Source organism: Saccopteryx leptura, chromosome 13 (genome assembly GCF_036850995.1).
Source record: "Saccopteryx leptura isolate mSacLep1 chromosome 13, mSacLep1_pri_phased_curated, whole genome shotgun sequence".
In the NCBI taxonomy this organism is placed as follows: Eukaryota; Metazoa; Chordata; class Mammalia; order Chiroptera; family Emballonuridae; genus Saccopteryx; species Saccopteryx leptura.
The window spans coordinates 44063866-44082432 of NC_089515.1; the positions used below are offsets into that span (position 1 = coordinate 44063866).

The 18567-nt window shown below is 41.9% G+C and overlaps 1 protein-coding gene and 1 pseudogene across 4 annotated transcripts in view; one reads left to right on the forward strand and one right to left on the reverse strand.

The window, feature by feature from the left end:
* The window catches only part of SCAPER (S-phase cyclin A associated protein in the ER), a 312151-nt gene that overhangs the window by 124643 nt on the left and 168941 nt on the right, over nucleotides 1-18567 (reverse strand). The gene's annotated exons all lie outside the window — the stretch shown is intronic.
* The window catches only part of LOC136384900 (large ribosomal subunit protein eL39-like), a 57221-nt pseudogene that overhangs the window by 24390 nt on the left and 14264 nt on the right, over nucleotides 1-18567 (forward strand).

Here is an 18567-nt window from a genome sequence, read left to right on the forward strand (position 1 = left end):
ACCTATTTCTGACAAATCACCCTCTACTCTCATCTGCCAAGAAACACAGTTAGCATATTTCAGACAGTCTGTGACTGGCACTGACAGTCAGTGGACTCGGTGTTATTTTATTTTTATTTTTTGACAGAGACAAGAGAGTCAGAGAGAGGGACAGATAGGGACAAACAGGAAGAGAGATGAGAAGCATCAATTCTTTGTTGCAGCACCTTAGTTGTTCACTGATTGCTTTCTCATGTGCCTCAACTGGGGGGCTAGAGCAGAGCGAATAACCCCTTGCTCAAGCCAGCGACCTTGGCCTCAAGCCAGCGACCTTTGGTTCCTGTCCATGATCCCTCGCTCAAGTCAGCAACCCTGTGCTCAAGCTGGTGAGCCTGCACTCAAGCCAGATGGGCCCGCACTCAAGCCAAGACCTCAGGGTTTCAAACCTGGGTCCTCCACTTCCCAGTCCAACGTTCTATCCACTGCGCCACCACCTGGTCAGGCTTTTATTTTTTAAAGAATAAAACTTGACAGGAAGAATGAGGGTGATTATAAGGTAAATGGACAGGTCAAAACTGCTAAGTCAAAATTTGCTTTATAGGGTTCAACACCATATACATAGTCTGAATATATTGACTTGAAGATGTGAGTATAAAAGAGATAAATTTATTTATGTTACAAGTTGCAGCTTCAAAATTATTTTATAATCCCTGTATTGAAAATAGTGCCTGGAACTGAGTAGGTACTTTTGTTGAATGAATAAATGCATGTTTCTGTCCTAATAAAAACATCTCTGAGGCCCTGGCCAGTTGGCTCAGTGGATAGAGCATCAGCCCGGCAGATGGACATCCAAGATTTGATTCCTAGTCAGTGCACACAGGAGAAGTGACCATCTGCTTCTTTTCCCATCCCTCTCCCCAAGCTCTTCCCTTCCCGCTTCCAGTGGCTCAACTGGTTCAAGTATTGGCCTCAGGCACTAAAAATAGTTCTGTTGAGCATCAACCCCAGATGGGTGTTGCCAAGTGAATCCTGGTCAGGGAGTATGCAGGAGTCTGTCTCACTAATGCCCTACCTCTCACTTAAAAATAAACAAACAAACAAATAAAAACACCTCCGAGTCTACAAAGGAATAAATCAGAAGACTACGGGCCCTAAATATATGAAATACTAAAATGCACAATCTGCACAGGAGAACCATGTTCTGTACAGCTTGCTCTGCCCTGAAAACATTACACCAGAACTTAAAGTCAATGTACAGTGGATACAGAAACTCACAGATGATAACTATCTAGACACGTTCTTTTTGGAAAGGTGGATATGGAATCTAGCAGTGCCAGCAGTCAGTGTGAGTTCCAGTGCTGGATGTGGCCACAGTCCCCTTCCCACACCTCAGCTCTGGTGCTGCGGGGTGGACAGAAAGAGATACTCACCTCCAGCCTGTCCATTAAATTTTGTTAACAAAATCCTTGTTTGAAATTCCTCTTTTTTTGAAATCACCTAGGGTAGTTACTATTTTCCTGACTGGATGCTGTCCAAGTCATTAATTATCCAGTACTTTTTCACTGGTGCTTAACATTTCATTCATTTATTCAACAAACATTTATCAAGTGACTATCACGTTGTTAGGTGCTAGGGACAGATAAAACAGACACAGCTTCACGGAGTTTACATGTAGTCCAGCATTGTAGTGTGGTATAGTTTCCATTCACAAATATGGAAGGACTATAAACGCAGTGAAAGTGTGATCATGACGTACTACTCAGTTTTTACTGGTGACTGCTCTAATAAGAAAAAAGCTCTAAAATTAAGTTTATTGATTTAAGTTAACCAAACTATAAAAGTAACTTTTATTACAAAATAAATCAAAGGGATAAGAGGAGTTCACCCTTCACAGTTATACTTTAGTAATTCATTTATGTCCCTAGTGTTACAATCAGGCATCACAAGAATACATAAATGATACAAGTGCTGCAAAGTGTAAAGATTTCAGAGAAGCTACACTCCACTTTATTCATCTCGGATTTATCCAAATCCTTATTCAAGTTAGACAGGAAAACTTTTGTTTCTGTATCACTTGATACAAAGATAGTAGGCAAATCCAAAAAGCCCTCTATTAAATTGAGTAAGCAGGCTAATGTGTCCCGAAACACAAGTCTACCTACCAGTCTGTTTATCACTGATCCTTACTGGAAGGCCATTCATGTTTTATTCATATGTATATTATGCAGTTTGCTACTTGTCTACAGAGATTTTAATTCAGCAAATGCTCTAAAATGATTTGTGCCAGCCAGAATTTAGTGTAAATTATACAGATAAAAAAATCATTTCATGTCTTTCTGACAAGTGATTTACATAATATTTCTACTTATCAAAATGAACTATTAGTGTATAACATAACTTGTCATTCACATACTTTTCTCTTCTGAAAAAACACAGATGCTTAGTGACTAAATTTAACTTTCTTATAATTGTCTAAAACCATAAAAATGAGTAATTTAGGTCAAGAAGTATAAATTGAATACACATAATCCAAACTATAAAAAAACTGATTCACCCACTATGACCTATTTCAACTTGAATCTACAAAGAGATCTCTTTAATCACAGCATGATCACTGATTCATGGGTAGTGAGCCATTTAAAAGACTGATTTTGTCAGTAAACAATGGTTGCTCTTGAAACAAAATGCTAATTTTTAAGTTTTTTAGTTGGAAGGAAATAGAGTAAAATGATCATTTCAAATTACTAAATTTAGAGATTCTATAAACATATAAAGTTGTGGTAGGATGTATAAACCTAGATTGTACAGAGAAATAAATGGTTGAGACATACACACATACAAAATATAAGCCTTTCATTTTTATACTAAGACAGGGTATGAAATAAGTATTTCAATCCCCAGTATAAATGTTAATATAATGCTAGGGAAATGGGAGATTAGAGAGTGATGGTTAAGGGGATAGATTTCTTTTTGGGGTGATGAAAATGTTTTAAAGTTGATCATAATGATGGTTGCACACTCTGTGAATGTACAAAAACAATGAATTATATACTTTAAATGTGCAGATTGTATGTATATAAATTATATCTCAATAAAGCAGTTAAATGTTAAGAAAATGGTTTAGTTAAAAAACACAACTTACTAAAATATTTTTTTTAATTTTCAGTGAGAGGAGGGGAGGCAGAGACAGACTCCTGCATGCTCCCCAACTGGGATCCATCCAGCAAGCCCACTAGGGGGCAATGCTTTGCCCATCTGGAACCCTTGCTCCATTGCAACCAGAGCCATTTTAGTACCTGAAGCAGAGGCCATGAGCTATCCTCAGTGCCTGGGGCCAACTCACTCTAATCGAGCCTTGGCTGCAGGAGGGGAGAAGAAAGAGCGTGGGGGGGGGGGAGAGAAAGAGAGGCAAGAAGGGGAGGGGTGGAGAAGCAGATGGGCACCTCTCCTGTGTGCCCTGACCAGGAATTGAACCCAGGACATCCACATGCAGGGCCGACATTCTTCCACTGAGCCAACTAGCCAGGGTCACTAAAATATTTTATAAAATTATTTTCTACTTTACAAAAGATTCAGACTCAGTTGACAAGACCAGAGTTATAAAGTCTTAAATATTACATAAGAAATCTACATTTGCACAAAATGAGAAAAAGGTTCTGATATGGATGGACACATCTTTCTCTCTCACAGAAGCCAGCATGCTTACATGATTCAGGCCACAGTTTCTGGATTCCAAGTCAGTCACTGATTACCCATTATGGGTCTCTGATAATGTCAATGAATAATGAACAAATTCACAATTTATGTGCTTCAGAAAATGTGAAAATGCATGAACACAGACAAGAGTGAATGGTTACTAGGAGATGGATGGTGGGGGGTGGAGTTAAGGGAGCCAAACACACAGTGACAGAAAGTGGTTTGACTTTTGGTGATAGACACACAATGCAATGAATAGTTCAAATGCTATCGAGATGTTTACCTGAAACTTACGTGTTCCTGTGGACCAAAGTCACCCCATTAAATTTAATATCTAAATTTTAAAAAATGAGAAATGTACACAACCCCTAAATATCCAAATTCCAAAGGTAATTAAACTACACTCAGGGACTCGTTCATTCATGCATTCACTCATTCAACAAACACTTGTGGGCATCCATCCAATGCCAGTACTGAGGTGGGCCTGTGTTAGGAAGACAAAGGACTCACGGTAAGTCCAAGATAGGTGCTATAACAGAATTATGATCAGAGCTGCAAGCACAGATGTGGAGAAACCGCTGATTACATATTTTTTAAAAGAAAATATGGGCCCTGGCCAGTTGGCTCAGTGGTAGAGCGTTGGCCTGGCGTGCTGGAGTCCTGGGTTCGATTCCCAGCCAGGGCACACAGGAGAAGCGCCCATCTGCTTCTCCACCCCTCCTCCTCTCCTTCCTCTCTGTCTCTCTCTTCCCCTCCCACAGCCGGGGCTCCATTGGAGCAAAGTTGTCCTGGGCGCTGTGGATGGCTCTGTGGCCTCTGCCTCAGGCACTAGAATGGCTCTGGTTGCAACAGAGTGACGCCCCAGATGGGCAGAGCATCGCCCCCTGCTGGGCGTGCTGGGTGGATCCCAGTTGGGCGCATGTGGGAGTCTGTCTGACTGCCTCCTGGTTTCCAGTTTCAGAAAAATACACACACACACACACACACACACAAAAGAAAATATGTCCTGGTCGGTTGATTCAGTGGTAGAGTGTCAGCCTGGAGTGTGGAAGTTCCAGGTTTGATTCCCGGTCAGGGCACACAGGAGAGGTGACCATCTGCTTCCCCATCCCTTCCCTTCTCACCTCTCTCTTTCTCTCTCCCCCTCCTGCAGCCATGGCTCAACTGGAGAGAGTTGTCCCCAGGCACTAAGGATGGCTTCATGACCTCCCCTCAGGTACTAAGAAGAGCTCGATTGCTGACCAACAAAGCAAAGCCCCAGATGGGCAGAGCATTGCCCCCTCGTGGGCTTGCAGGGTGGATCCTTGTCAGGGCGCCTGCAGGAGTCTGTCTCTCTGAATACCCTCCTTTTACTGAATTAAAAAAAAATTTGGCCCTGGCCGGCTGGCTCAGCGGTAGAGCATCGGCCTGGCGTGCTGGGGACCCCGGTTCGATTCCCGGCCAGGGCACATAGGAGAAGCGCCCATTTGCTTCTCCACCCCCCGCCCCCTCCTTCCTCTCTGTCTCTCTCTTCCCCTCCCGCAGCCGAGGCTCCATTGGAGCAGGGATGGCCCAGGCGCTGGGGATGGCTCCTTGGCCCCAGGCGCTAAAGTGGCTCTGGTCGCGGCAGAGCGACGCCCCGGAGGGGCAGATCATCGCCCCCTGGTGGGCAGAGCGTTGCCCCTGGTAGGCGTGCCGGGTGGATCCTGGTCGGGCGCATGCGGGAGTCTGTCTGACTGTCTCTCCCCGTTTCCAGCTTCAGAAAGAAGGAAAAAGGAAAAAAAAAATTTTTTTTTAAAGAAAGTACATGCTTTATGTATGTAAAACAATTACAGCATGTTAACCATATATGCTGAAGAAGATGATATACTTTCCACTTCAGTATATTAGTTTAAAAAAAAAAAGGTTCATAAATCAACTATCAAAACTCCCAATTGCTGTGTGTGCTGAGGGTGAAATCATTTAACCTCTCCCACCTTACTTACCTCACATACACTATCACAATGTGCTATGACTCTAAGATTGAAATGTCTGTCAGGATTTAAATAAGACCCTGTTATTTAAATATAGTTTGAAATTTCTTCAAAACATCAATGCAGTAACCTTTACACCAATCTTAGTTTTCTTTCTTTTCTTTCTTTCTTTCTTTCTTTCTTTCTTTCTTTCTTTCTTTCTTTCTTTCTATTTATTTATTTTTTACAGAGACAGAGAGAGGGATAGATAGGGACAGACAGGAATGGAGAGAGATGAGAAGCATCATCAGTTTTTCGTTGTGGCACTTTAGTTGTTCATTGATTGCTTTCTCATACATGCCTTGACCATGGGGCTACAGCAGACTGAGTAACCCCTTGCTCAAGCCAGCGACCTTGGGTCCACGTTGGTGAGCTTTGCTCAAACCAGATGAGCCTGTGCTCAAGCTGGCGGCCTTGGGGTCTCGAACCTGGGTCCTCTGCATCCCAGTCTGACGCTCTATCCACTGCGCCACCGCCTGGTCAGGCCAGTCTTATTTATCTTAATGGTCCAACTATTCAAACAGAAACTTTAGCAGCAAATCTATAAAATTTTCGTAGCTTTGCAAGACAACATGCAGTAACATACTGTGAATGCTTTGTTGTTATAGTTAAAAACAAAAAAACCAACAAACAGAAAAGCTCAGACCTATGAAACAGTTGTTCGTGTCAACTTTGTGTGCTGTGTGCAGACTGTGCAAGTCCATCCTGTGAGGTCAGAGCCATGGTGGGAGATCTCAAGAACTAGTGTTCATTAGATAAAATACAAGCCAGCTCTGGCTAGATAACTCAGTTGGTTAAAACATCGTTCCAAAGTATAGAGGTTGCAGGTTTGATCTCCAGTCAGGGCACATATAGAAAGAGATCGATGTTTCTGTCTGTCTGTCTCTCTCTCTCTCCCTACCTCTTTATCTAAAATCAATAAAATAAACATTAAAAGAATACAAGTCAGACAACAGCTATGCACTAAGGTACAAACTGGACCTTTGTCCTAAGAGAGGTCAAAGTGTCCTTGGAGCTCAAAGAAGAGACAGATCATTACTCCTAGGCAATGTTTTCATTTGGAATACTAGGCTTTTATGGATGAGCCCACTAGAAACAAGACCAATATATATCTAAGTAAATATTTTTTAGTATATTCACTTATTATTTACATCTTACTGCATATTACTTTTCCCTCTGTCCTTTCCTTAAGATACAGCTTTTCTTAGAAGATGAGGATAGTCCCACATTCTACTTAGAAATGTTCATATTGTAGTTTGGGGGATATTTAAGACAGCTGGTAACAGTTTCCGGAGTTTTTTTCCCCCCACTCATTTATCCCAATACATGAAAGTGTACCTATGAAATGAAATAAGAATTACAACAGAGATCTCAAGAATAAATATGGAAAGAAGATACTCTAAGACAGCGGTTCTCAACCTGTGGGTTGCGACCCTGGCGGGGGTCGAACGACCAAAACACAGGATCGCCTAAAGCCATCGGAAAATACATATTTCCGATGGCTTTAGCCGCTGAGAAGCTGCGCTACCGTCTGCAGCAGCGCTATTCAGCTTGAACGCACGCCGTTATGGACGCGTGTTCCAAACTGAATGCCTGCTGTCCGGGGCCTAAGGGATGGGGGAAGTGGGGGGGGGGGGCTGCTCCACAGTCCATAGCAGTGCATTACGTGTGTCCTGCGCTTGCTGACGTCATCAGTGGGTGGGTGCAGCAAGCGCCGGAGGACAGAAGCCTAGGAGGCGGAGAGGCAAGAGGTGGAGAGCCAAGAGAGCCTGTGAGACAGCCTGCTGGTGTAAAAAAGGTTAATAATGTAAAAACAGTACACACACCATACACACAATACTATGTAAGTGTAAGGTGCTATGTGTGTAATTATTACACAGTACACAAAGCAGCTTACACTTACACAAAGCACCATACATTTACACAGTGTAAACTACATCGATCTTATAATATAAGAGACAACTATAAGATGTAGTTCGCACTGTTCCCCAATGTATAATTATCTCCCATATCTCCCACTATTTTCCCATATTCTGAATGAGGAAACTGCTGAAATCAGCGGTTTCCGGCATTGAATCTGCCTCCTATTGATTTCAGTGGGAGTGCAGTGGATTTTGTGGAAGAGAGCTCCTGAGAATCTCGGGTTACCACACAATCCACCGCAGCCTCCTTTTGATTTCAATAAGAGGCGGAGAAATGACAGTTTGCGACACATTTCTTCCTCTCCGATTCAAGTCAATGGGAGGCCGCAGCAGATTCCGCTCAAATATAGAGCATGTTGCTTAATTTTTTCACGCTAGAACTTTTCCTAGAGCAGAAAAATTCCAAAGGTGGAATCCGCCACCCCCAATAGACTGAAAGAGGCCTCACACTGAGGAATCTGCTGTGCAGATTCTGCAGTGTAAAAGATCTGCCTCCTATAGAAGTCTATTGGGGGCAGTCTATTTATCTGCTCTAGTTAAAGTTCTAGCGTGAAAAAATTAAGCAACATGCTCTATATTTGAGCGGAATCTGCTGCGGCCTCCCATTGACTTGAATCAGAGAGGAAGAAATGTGTCGGAACTGCATTTCTGCCGTACAGGGGATCTCTCTTCTGCGGAATCCACGGGTCTCCCACTGAAGTAAATGAGATGTGGATTCCACCGCAGAAACCGCTGCTTTATAGTGTGAAAGAGCCCTGAAAGATACCATGCTGTGCAGAAACTGCAGTGTATCCTATGACATAGTTCACACTGTTCTATATAGAAAACTTGACACTAATCTGGAAAAAACAGATCCATTAGTTAAGCAGCTATTTACGGAATGGTAGCCCCAATACACTAGGTAAGGAGGTCCATTAGTAATAAATATTTCTCAATATATAATTAAATAGTTTTTGTGATTAATCACTGTTTAAATTATGTTTGATTTGTAGCAATGAGAATACATAATGCATATCAGGTATTTACATTCCGAATCATAACTGTAGCAAAATTACAGTTATGAAGTAGCCACCAAAATTATTTTTTGGTTTGGGGTCACCGCAACATGAGGAACTGTATTGCGGGGTCACGGCATTAGAAAGGTTGAGAACCACTGGTCTAAAATACAAACGATGACATTATTCTTGTGCAGTAATTTCAAGTCACAGGAATAGTAACCTAATGATAAATCTTCTTTCTTCAACTCTCATCTTAGCATTTCTATCATAAGGCCTTTTGTATATTTTAACTCACAATTATATACCCTCCTCCAATTTTACCATGAACACAAAGGTTAGTTTTTCTTCCTTTTTCCTTTTTGTACATAAAAAAGTTTTTCAACATTGTCAATGGTTAATAAAACAAACTGATGCATTTTTACAATTTCCAGGCTCATCATTTTTCCAGGCCCATGCCTTCTCATTGAACTCATTTTCTTTTTGCTGCAGTATATCTTTTAATGGGTCTTTAGTGAGGGCCTTTGGTAGTCCTATTTCTTTGTATTTGAGTCTGAAAATGTCTTCATTTTGCCTTCACCCTTCAATCACTTTCACTGGGCACAAAATTCTTGGTTGATATTATACATTCTGAAGATCCTGCTCTATTCTCTTGGGCACATCTTATTTGTTGACTATTAGAGTGCCTGTCTCTACTCTTAAGTATTTTCTTCTTTTTGATCTTCTGAGGTTTCACTATGATGTCAATTCATGCCTTTCTTCAATTCTTGAAAATACTCAGGTACTGCCTGACCAGGCAGTGGTGCAGTGGATAGAGCGTGGGACTGGGACATGAAGGACCCAGGTTCGAGACCCTGAGGTTGCTGGCTTGAGCGCAGGCTCATCCGGCTTGAGCACGGGCTCACCAGCTTGAGTGCAGGGTCACTGGCTTGAGCATGGGATCATAGACATGACCCCATGGTCGCTGGCTTGAGCCTAAGGTCGCCGGCTTGAGCAAGAGGTCACTTGCTCTGCTGCAGCCCCCACCCCTGCCATGGTCAAGGCACGAGAAAGCAATCAATGAACAACTAAGGAGACTAAGGAGCCGCAACAAAGAATTGATGCTTCTCATCTCTCTCCCTTCCTGTCTCTCTGACCCTATCTGTCCCCCTCTCTGTCTCTCTATGTCACCAAAAAAAAAAAAAAAAAGAAAAAGAAAGAAAGAAAATACTCAGGTATTAAGTGTCAAACACTAACTCCACTCTTCTCTGCACTTTTGCCTTCTGGAACTCCAAATAAATGTACGGAAACCCTCAGTCTACATTCTATGATTTTTACCCATTCTTCCGCTCTTTCAATCTGTTTTTCTGCTATCTGTTTGGGCATATTCCTTAAGATTATCTCCCAAGCTATTAAATCTCCCTCCATGCATTTGCAGTCTCTACTATATCTTGTTTATTTTATTTTTAAATTCAAAAACTATATTCTTATATCTTAGATTTTACTTTTCATATTAGCTATAATTTTTTTGTCTAATTTTTCATGCTTTCCCAATTTTAAATGGATACTTTCATCCACCTCCTTGAGCAAGCAAAATATATTTCTTTTTAAAAATCTTTTACAGATGGTTGTATAAAATTAATTTTGTTATAAACTCTTGTTCCATTTTAAAACATTGTTTCATGGCTCTCTTTCCTAACATTTGCCTTAATAATGTCTGTAATTTTGGTTTGCAGCACATTTGGAGTTAGATGTGTTTTACTCCATCTTTCCCTCTGTGCACCCGTCCGTACCCAGCAGCTTCACAGGTGCTTTCCTCATCACCCCATGTCACATAAATGGCACATTCAGAGGTCAGAGCTCCAGAAATAATACTGAAGCTTTCTGGTTCAGTTCCTGAGCAGGCAGGTGACTTGGATCACTTGAGGCTGCATGTTCTGTTCCTGACTAGGTCTGAAGCTTCCTCTAAACTGATGCGCTAGGGAGTAGTCAGCAGTTTTTATTGACTCTCCTTTCAAGAGTGGAAAAGTGCCTACTCCAGGTCTGACCTTAGGTTGTGAACCTGGCTTTCTATGGGGCATTTGGCCCCTCTTTTGACCGTAGGGACCCAATCCTGGTTACCACAGAGCCTGTGGACGGGAAGTGGCACGGAATTGTGGCTTCTGCCCTTTTTATTACATTGTGTTTCTCTTCATTCCATTTCTGGTCCACAGAAATCCCAATTTTGATTTTGACCTGGTGATAGCCTTAGTTTTCTTTTAAAATATTTCTGTAATTGTTACGTATTTGATGCAGAATAGATGTGTCAGTGCATAAACTTGCTCTGCCAACACGACCCCAAGTTCCCTAGCGGAAAACCCTGTCTTTCCCCTTGGCTTATGTGACAACCTCTTCTGTTTCCCCCATCACTCTCATAACATTTATCTTTGTCTTTTAAGGCTTGTCTTCCTGTGCCCAAGACAGGGGTCAGTAAACTTTTTCTTGAAGGACCAAACAGTAAAGATTTTAAGTTTTCTGGCTAAGAGGCAAAATCAAGGATATGATGTAAAATGCAGTCATTAATCAACATAAAGGCCATTCTTAGTTTACGGGCCATTAAAAATATGGCAGCAGGCCAGCTTTGGTCCATGGGCTGTAGTTTGTCAATCTCTGCAGTAAATATTGTTATTCCTCAGGGGTTCTCTCCTCTGGTCTATCCTTTCCATAGATTATTCCATTTCGACTGTTTCCCTCACTGTATCTAAGTTGATGACTCCAAACCTATATTTCCAGCCCAGGTATCTAAGTCCAATGTCTTCATAACATACTTTCTACTAAGAATCTTAGGCATCATTTAGATGTCCCACAAGCACATTCACAAACCCAAAACAAATTTATTATTTTTCTTTTATAAACCTGATCCCAAAGTCACCATCATCCACTCCATTTGTAGCTTCTTCCTTTCCTTTACTCCTCACAGCCAGAACTGATTTTGTCTCTTAATTACTTTTCTCTAAGTACTAACCAGGCCTGACCCTTCTTAGCCTCCGAGATCAGGTGCGAGATCGGGCGCATTCAGGGTGGTATGGCTACAGACTCTTACATATTTTTTAAATACAGCTATTTGTCATTCCTACCACCACCAGATTACTTCAGTCTGCCACCATCTCAATTAAATATGCAAAATAGCCTCCAAAAAGACGTTCCTGCTACAAGCTTTGCCTTCTGCAATCTACTCAACACACTATAGCCTGAAGGATCTTTCCAAAGAAAGAGCAAACTTTGTTTGAAATTGTTCAGTGGCTACCTGTTGTTGTTGTTTTTTTAATTTTTTTGTTTAGTTTATTCATTTTAGAGAGAGGAGACAGAGAGAAAGAGAGAGAGAGAAGAGGGGGAGGAGCAGAAAGCATCAACTCTCATATGTGCCTTGACCAGGCAAGCCTGGAGTTTCAAACCGGTGACCTCAGCATTCCAGGTCGACGGTTTACCCACTGCGCCACCGCAGGTCAGGCCGGTGGCTACCTGTGTTATCTGACCATTCCTTACCTGGTCCCAATCTCTCCAGTCTCACTTCTCATCACACTCTCTGCTGTGTCCTGGTCACAGGAAGGACTGGAGTGAGCTCTTCTGTGCTTCTCTGGGTCTCTGCAGGTGCTATTTCCTCGGCCTGAAACACTCTGTTAAACATTTCCCACTTAACTGTGAAACCTTAGCTTCACTGTAACTTGAGTCTTCTCTGATAATCCATCACTGGATTATACCCTCTCATGGCTTCTTGTATTTAACTTTCACTCACTGACTGATCCAACAAGTGTTTAATAAACACAAAAATCTCTCCTTTCAAGAAATTATATGAAAAGTCATTAACCATATAAATAATATGTTAGATGGTAATAAGGACTACAGAGAAAAACAGAGAAGATGGGCAGGGGCTGTGGAGGGAGAGAGGTTTGCAATTTTAAATATGGAGGTAAGAGAAGGGCTCCTGAGAAGATGACATTTGAGTAAAGACCTGAGCAGGGAAGGAATATGCCAGGCTGCCACCTGGACAAAGAGCTTTCCAGAAAGGGAGAAGACCAAGGGCAAGGGGCCAAAAGCAAAGGTGCCGACACACTGGAGGAACAGAAGGCCCACGAGGCTGGAGCCGGGCGAGTGAGGGGGAAACAGCAAGTGGTGAAGTCAGATCTGCAGCTTTCTAGGCCACTGTTAAGTACTTCAGCTTTTCTCCTGAGCAGCCATTTGGAGCGGGCTGAGTGGGGAGGGGTGTGAGCTGACCGTGGATCACTCTGCTTCAGTGTGGAGAGCAGATGGAAGCAGCAAGGATGGCGGAGTAGCAGGCTGGAAGAAGAGGCCCTGTTACTGTACAGCTGGTTGTATTCTAACTGCCTCCTTACTTCTCTATAGTCAGCGATTAGAATGATGCACCTTGTAGGCAGGGTCCGATACATAGTTTAGGCATTTATATTTATTTAATGATCTATTTCCTAAGGCTCTGTTTTTCTGTTTTGTTTTGGTTTTGGGGTTTCTTTTTTAGCAAGAAAGAGAGATAGACAGACAGGGACAGACAGGAAAGCATAGAGAGGAGAAGCATCAACTTGTAGTTGCAGCACCTTGGTTATTCACTGATTGCTTCTCACATGTGCCTTGCCTGGGGGCTACAGCTGAGACAGTGACCCCTTGCTCAAGCCAGAGACCTTGGGCTCAAACCAGCGACCACGGGGTTTGTCTGTGATCCCACGCTCAAGCCAGTGACCCTGCACTCAAGTCAATAAGCCGGCACTCAAGCCCGCGACCTTGGGGTTTCAAACCTGGGTCCTCAGCATCCCAGGCTGATGCTCTATCCACTGTGCCACCACCTGATCAGGCAAGGGCTGTTTTTTTAAACCTAGTTTTCAGGAATGCAGTAACATGCTCTCTTAAGAACAAATTGCACGTGACCAGGCGGTGGCACAGTGGATAGAGCAGGGGTCCCCAAACTACGGCCTGCGGGCCGCATGAGGCCCCCTGAGGCCATTTATCCGGCCCCCGCCACACTTCCGGAAGGGGCACCTCTTTCATTGGTGGTCAGTGAGAGGAGCATAGTTCCCATTGAAATACTGGTCAGTTTGTTGATTTAAATTTACTTGTTCTTTATTTTAAATATTGTATTTGTTCCCGTTTTGTTTTTTTACTTTAAAATAAGATATATGCAGTGTGCATAGGGATTTGTTCATAGTTTTTTTTATAGTCCGGCCCTCCAATGGTCTGAGGGACAGTGAACTGGTCCCCTGTGTAAAAAGTTTGGGGACCCCTGGGATAGAGCGTCACTGGGATATGGAAGACCCAGGTTCGAGACCCCGAGGTCACCAGCTTGAGCGTGGGCTCATCTGGTTTGAGCAAAAACTCACCAGCTTGGACCCAAGGTCGCTGGCTCGAGCAAGGGGTTAATAGGTCTGCTGAAGGTCTGCGATCAAGGCACATATGAGAAAGCAATCAATGAACAACTAAGGTCTCACAACGAAAAACTAATGATTGATGCTTCTCATTTCTCTCCATTCCTGTCTGTCTGTCCCTGTCTATCCCTCTCTCTGACTCTCTCTCTGTCTGTAAAAAAAAGAAAAAGGAAAAAAAAAGAACAAATTGCATGATAAACATTGTATGCCTTTTAGCAGAAGGATGAGATATCCCTCCAAAGTGAAAGGCAGGATACATCACAATCAAGTCTGTATCCATTGACTAAATTACCTACAGATAAAGATGTCTGTTTTCCTTACTGGGCTGGAAAAAACTCCCTATAAAAAGACATCTTTGTCAGACTGGTATGACTATTATAGTTATGGCTTGCAAGAATGTGTGAAGACAGTTCAATGCTCTCTGACAGTCACAATCAGATGCATGCTCAAGCAAACAAGAGGCAGCAAATTAATACCCATTTGCTTCAGTCAGTACATTGTAGCAATCTAGAGAATGAACTCTGGAAGCCAGCTATCTGTTTCAACTTCTGTTCACCAATTATTTGCTATGAAACCTTGGACAACAGTCTTAGTTTATTCCTTTGTAAACTAGGAATGAGAAAAGTAACAGGGTTACTGTAAGGGCTAAATTTGTTCATGTGTGCTAAGAACTTAAGGTGGTGATGGCACAAAATAAATGTTCATTATGATTATTAGTCTGCACCTATTTTCTCATGTTACTCGGAGATTCTTCTCTTCCCAGTTTCTTCTGGCTCTGAGCAATGGTAGCCTTCAGCACCACAGAGAGCGAGTGGCCTATCTACCAGCCTTTAGTCAAGTCCATGAACTGAGCGGCTGGCTGTGTCCATGCTCTCACACTCAGCAGCTTCCTTGGCCCTTCAGCATCCAGGCATGGTAGAGCCACACCGAGCAGGACAGTTACCCCAGCAACATCATCATCTTCTCTGGGCGAAGTAAACAGAACATAAGCTCTCTCTTACCTGCCACCCCACCAGGTATCCTGGGTTTCCTTGTCCTCACTCCAACTCTTATTGGCCCGGTAGCTTTGGTCTAACTTCTGTAAGAGGATGTACTTACAGGACGAATGAAGTGAAAAAGGTTCTTTAGAAATCCCCCTACAGTGTGCAAATTCAAGCATTAGTGCTATGAATACTATAGGGTTGGGAAAATGGTGCATCTATTGTGAAATCCCACCAACTTCTGGTTCCGCTCGCTCAAAACTTCCTATTTCATAGTCTGCTTTTCTATAGTTGTGTTTTACAACAATCAGAGGAAAACAAAACATTTAAATTCTCTTTGAATGACATAACCATTGTCTTCAAATCTCACAATGCTTGTGCTCTTTAATCAAATAACAAGGTGAAGCCCTCCTCTGCCGAGACTCTTTCAGCAGAAGTGACTTTCTACTATGTGGCTCAAGAGACACCAATTAGCCTGACCTGTGGTGGCGCAGTGGATAAAGCATTGACCTGGAAATGCTGAGGTCAGCAGTTTGAAACCCTGGGCTTGCCTGGTCAAGGCACATATGGGAGTTGATGCTTCCAGCTCCTCCTCACCTTCTCTCTCTCCCTCTCTGTCTCTCTCTCTCCCTTTCTCTCTCCTCTCTAAAATGAATAAAAAAAAAAAAGAGAGAGAGACACCAATTAGGTTTTAATCAGCCTTCTAAATAGTTCCACCCAGAAAAGCTTTGCCACTCTCACTGATCTCCAAGAGTCCAAAATCTGGAAGAACCCTCAAAACTACTGCTTCATAGATGAGGAAACTGAGGCTGAAAGGTGTGTCGATCCCAAGTGCACACACTCAGGGAAGGGCACACCTGGGGAAGAGGCTGAGGTTTCTCTCCTTTCTGTGGCCCTGCTTTCCCTTGTCAGAAAGATGACTACACTCTCAGGAAGATGAACAGAGACCAGTAATCAAGCCAGTTCCATTCGGATGAAATCACTTATTTTACTTTACCATATTTTTTTCTCTTTTAAATTAAGCAGAGGCTAATGTTGCCTTATCGTTCATCAATTTATCTATCGCTCATTCATTTTTTCCCCAGTAATTTTCCCAAGGCCTTATTCCACTCACTGTACCCTCTGAGGCATCGAGGACTGAATTAATCTTAGGCTTTCTAAAGGAAATGCATCTTGAAGAAGACAGGAGACACAGACAGGCAGAGGAAGGCGGCCTATGATAAAAGAAAGATGACATATAACGCAGAAAGGACAATGGTGCAGGCAGGATGGAGAGGATGTTGTTCTCATCAACAAGTGAGGATGCCCTCAGAGGGGTGAGTGGCCATGAATGCTGGAGCTCTAGAGCAGCAATGTCATGTCTTAGCACCTACCTATGTATGCTCATATCTTAAGCAACATTAAATTCATTTATACACTCCTCCTTATACCCCCTGCTCAATAAAAGATAGAATGAAGACCTAAAATTCTTAAACAGGCTTTAATTGGCTGTAAGATTTGATATGATCAGAGTGCAAAGGGCCACTCCTGCTTTCTAAGGACTCCTCCTCTGTCTCCCTGGCAACACACTCTTCTGACCTAACATTGAGATGCTAGCCAAGAGTATCATTCTACATGTGAGTTTCCACATCTCAATTTTAGAAGAGTAGTATTATCACCTTCAATGCTGGAATAGCTTCTTTTTTACCTTCAGCCATCGTCTGTAAAACACATTTTGTGAAAAGGCTGAGAGCAGTGTGGCAACTAGTATAAAAATTCAGTGCTATTCATCTTCTCATGCTGCAAGTGGTCACTATAGCGAGCAGGCCTGACACTTTGCAGATTAAAATATAAACGCTGAGCTCAACTCAGTTATGTTGAGGCCAACCATTTCTGACAGTCTCCACAATGTGATAAATACCGTCTGTCTACAGTTCCCCTGTATTTGAAAGTTACGACAAACATTTTGCTGAAATGTAAACAACTGACATCATGACTGGTGAGGCAGTGGGCTGCAAATTTATCTAAAATCAAGAAAACCAAGATCTTGTTTGACACTAGATAAACCATTAGTGGTCACCAAGGGAGCAGCTCTGGAAGGCCATAAGTGTTGTTTGTCAGCAGTCTTCAAAACATATGCACCAAAGACACTGTCGCGACTTAGTTGAGGCAAGAATAAGTAACATGAGAGACAAAAGCATTAGAAATCTATAGAAAAAGGGTAAAAATTGTCTCTTTACTCTAAAGGACAGTTTGGAATTGGAGCAAAAATTTTAAATCTGTTAACCTCAACTTCTGGTTTTTCAATGATTTTTTAAGTGGCAGAGTATAGAATAAAATTTCAAACTCTGATTTTCTATAAAATTTAATAAATCCCATTCTTTTAAGTCCTCAATTCCATGGGACAATTGCTATTATCCCTTCGTACAACTGTCCTGAGAAACTATGCAAGTCCCATGAATAACCGCTTATTCAAAGGCAGTCCAGCTCTCTAGGAGACTAGAAGTTAACTTTTAAGTAATATGGCATTGCAAACCAAATTCCATTATTTTATAATTATAAAGTATACAAGTAAATCATTTTTATATTTTTAATTTTTAATTTTTTTTAGTTTATTCATTTTAGAGAGAGGAGACAGAGAGAGAGAGAGAGAGAGAGAGAGAGAAGAGGGGGAGGAGCAGGAAGCATCAACTCCCATATGTGCCTGGACCAGGCAAGCCTGGGGTTTTGAACCGGTGACCTCAGTGTTCCAGGTCAAAAGTTTACCCACTGCGCCACCACAGGTCAGGCCATTTTTATATTTTTAAATTATTAGGTTAGAATATTGCTGGCTGACTATGGCAGTCTATAAATGTTTATAGTTCCTACATTTATGTTCTTGGACCTCATATACTGAGGGCTTCATGGTGACTTGTAACACAAAGGAGAGATATGTTCATTTTTTAAATTTCTAAATATTTAAATAAATGTTTACATGGAACCTACTTCTAAATATGTAAAGAAGTGAAAATGGAAGGGAGGTTGCTTTGAGATGTGGTAACAAATATATTAAATTGGAGTCTAAAACTAAGGACTTGGCTTCTTACAGTCCACAATAAATATCAATTAAATTATTTTGTAGTTTTTATATAAGGCAATTCATACTACACTAAATGAGAAATTAAAGTCTTAACCTTTTCTACTGGATTTATTATGATTAATCTTCTCTAGTCATTCTGCCAATATTTTGAATATTTAAAGATTGAAGAAGAAAGATATTTCTACTATACAAATGAAAAAAATCTGCATATTTTACCTTGAACATTGTCAGCTAAAATAAAAACTGACCTAGTTTTATTCTTATTGTACCCGTTAAGTCAAAACCACAAGATTCATTTTGTAAAACATGCAACTATAAAATCAAAGACAAAAGCATGAATTTGTACATCTAGCTTAGTTCTTCCCATGGGTTAGCCCAGTGTTGTTTTTCACAGAACATGAGTTATATGTTTAACCCTCTACAGTTTCTCTTAATCTGTCCCTGAACACACTCAACACCAAGAAAAGAGACAGCTCAGCAATACGCAGGTCACAGCCTGGTGCTCACTTACTTCTTGCCCCAATGCTCAGCTGCCCAGTCTCCTAGGGGAGAGCCC